The sequence below is a fragment of the Molossus molossus genome, unplaced genomic scaffold (assembly GCF_014108415.1).
Source record: "Molossus molossus isolate mMolMol1 unplaced genomic scaffold, mMolMol1.p scaffold_m16_p_18, whole genome shotgun sequence".
NCBI lineage: Eukaryota > Metazoa > Chordata > Mammalia > Chiroptera > Molossidae > Molossus > Molossus molossus.
In genome coordinates, this window is record NW_023425353.1 from 29119287 (window position 1) to 29122046 (window position 2760).

Consider the following 2760-nt stretch of genomic DNA (forward strand, 5'->3'; position numbering starts at 1 on the left):
TTAATTAAATTATACTTGTAGATTTTCTGGGAAAGGTAACATAAATATAAATAAGCTCAGGACTGCACAAGGTAGAGTCTGAAACAGAAGGCCTTTGCCACAAAAAGCTAGGACTTCCCCCAACGCAAAGGGCTGTACTCTCAAGGCGAGTGCAAATGGGAAGGGGACAGGTCCTGCTGAGAACTTTCAAGCTGGTTGTCATCCCCAGCAAGTGGTCTCCCAAGTTAATATGTCCTGGGGAGACCACAGTGGGAATCTATTGGATATTCAGGGGTCTGTGGGCCCACAGAATGGGCAAGGCGTGCTTCCAGCCATAGCCACCCCAGGCCCTATCACTATATGATGGTTCTGCCTCCAGTCATACAGGAATAGGATGGGGGTCAGGTGACCTGGGTTGAGTCCCAGCTCTGCCACCAACTTGATCATTGTACAAACAGGGAAACTGAGTTACAGGCAGAAAAGGGCAATTGTCTAGGGTCACAAAGCAAATTGAGTGCAAATCCTCCCAGTGCCCTCATTTTACGTCTTGAAAGTCATTTAGTCTCTCAGAATCCTCCAAATGAACAGTAGCAAGATCCACGTAGGCTCGGACCGATATCTGAATGAAGGACGACATACATCCCCTCACTCCTCCTTCTTTTTTTTAATTAATTTATTTATTTTATCCTCACCCGAGGACATTTTTCCATTTTTTGTTCAGGTAGAGTGGGAGGGAGAGAGAGGAACAGAGAGAGAGAAACATCGATGTGAAGGGACACATCGAGTGGCTGCCACCCGCACAACCGACCAGGGCCGGGGACAAACTGCAACCGAGGTACGTGCCCTTAGCGGGAACCGAACCCAGGTCTCTCAGGACCGCAGGCCGACGCTCCAACCGCTGAGCCAAACTGGCCAGGGCTCACCCCTCCTTCTTAATGCACATGGCAAGCATCACTAATCAATCACCACAGTATTTCCCAGATATGGCCTCAGAATCCTGCTCAGTGCTCAGGAGCACCTACCAGACAAATGGGTACTGAGACATTTGCCATTCCTGTCTGAGTGGGAACTGACCAACAGGAAAGGGGAAGACAAAATACACACACCAGGTACTTTCTAAGTGTCAACCATTATAAGTGACTCGCCTATGCTAATTCTTACAAATTAATCTCAAAGCAGGGTTATCAGTCCTATTTTATAGATGAGGAGACAAAGGCACAAAAACAAAGAAACACATATACTTACCTGGCAGGAGAGATACCATGATCACGTAGGTGGTTTTCCCAGGGCGAGGCTTATCCATTGCCCTCCGGATGTGCTGACCCCTGCGATTTCCCCAAATGTGGGAAACTCGACTGCACAATTTGTGGTAGTGGGGGACTGTGTTCGCGCTCTCCCCTGAAAAAAAAAAAAACCAAAAAAACAAAGAAACAACCCAACAGTCCACCAAGAAGGCATTGGAAAAATATAATCATGGTACCTCCACACAAATGAAATATTTTGTAGTTACAAGAAAGGACAGAGTTAACCCAGATGTCTGTTAGGAAAATATCTGTGTGATACATTGTATCAGTGACCTATCACCTTTACAAAGTTGCATAAAAGACCCTCCCAAACTCAGTGGCTTTAAAAAAAAAAAAAAAAAGGACTTATTTAGCTAATGAGTCTGAGATTCTGAGGGTCACCGGTCAGGCTGGATTCGTCTGGCCAGTTCTCTGGTCTCCGCTGGGCTCCTACCTGCACCTGTGAGTGGCTGGGGACGGACAGGCAGCTTTGCTGGTCCTGGCTGGGCTCTTTGCTCTCTGGGCTGATTCTCCCCTGCGCTGTACGTCTCTCTCCTCCAGCAGGCGAGCCCAGCTTATTCACAGCAGGCAGCGAGGCTCTGACAGAGCAGAAGCATGCAGGGTCTTTGGGGGCCTAGGGTCAGAACTGACATATCATCACGTTTGCCACATTCTGCTTGACAAAGCAAGGTATATGATCAAGTCCAGATTCAAGACAGAGAGAAACAGACTCTGCTTCCTGACAGGAGGAACTCCACCCATCAGAGAGGGCACAGGCACAGGGAGGTGTGAAGGATTGTGGCCATTTCTGCAATCAGCCACGTATAGTAAGCAAGCTGTGAAATAATATGAAACAGTGATCACTCCCAGAGAGTGGCATCTATGTGGGTGAGCAGGTTGGACCTTCTCTTTTACTTTATTATACGGGGTGAGGCAAAAGTAGGTTCAATTGTTTGTATGGAAAATAATACACTAATTAATAAATAATAGTTGGCGAGGGTGTGGAGGAAAGGGAACTCTAGTGCACTGCTGGTGGGAATGCAGACTGGTGCAGCCACTATGGAAAACAATATGGTGTTACCTCAAAAAATTAAAAATTGAACTGCCATTTAACCCAGTGATCCCACTTCTAGGAATATACCCTAAGAAGCCTGAAACACCAATCAGAAAGAATATATGTACCCCCATGTTCATAGCAGCACTATTTACAATAGTTAAGATCTGGAAACAGCCCAAGTGTCCATCAGAAGACGAATGGATAAAAAAGCAGTGGTACATATACAAAATGGAGTACTACGCAGCTGTAAGAAAGAAAGATCTCTTATCCTTTGAGACGACATGGAGGGACCTGGAAAGTATTATCCTAAGCGAAACAAGCCAAGCAGAAAAAGACAAATACCACATGATCTCACTTATTTGTGCAATATAATTAACATAACAGTCTGAGGAATAGGGTAGACCCAGAGACGTGGAAGTAGGGTACAGACTGACAACCCTT

The 2760-nt window shown here is 46.1% G+C and overlaps 1 non-coding gene across 1 annotated transcript; it reads left to right on the top strand.

Annotated features, from left to right (window-relative positions):
- The first annotated feature begins 1216 nt into the window (after positions 1-1216).
- On the top strand, positions 1217-1380 carry LOC118633685. The gene has a single exon (XR_004960230.1). It is a non-coding gene; the product is annotated as a U1 spliceosomal RNA (small nuclear RNA).
- The last annotated feature ends 1380 nt before the right edge of the window (positions 1381-2760 follow it).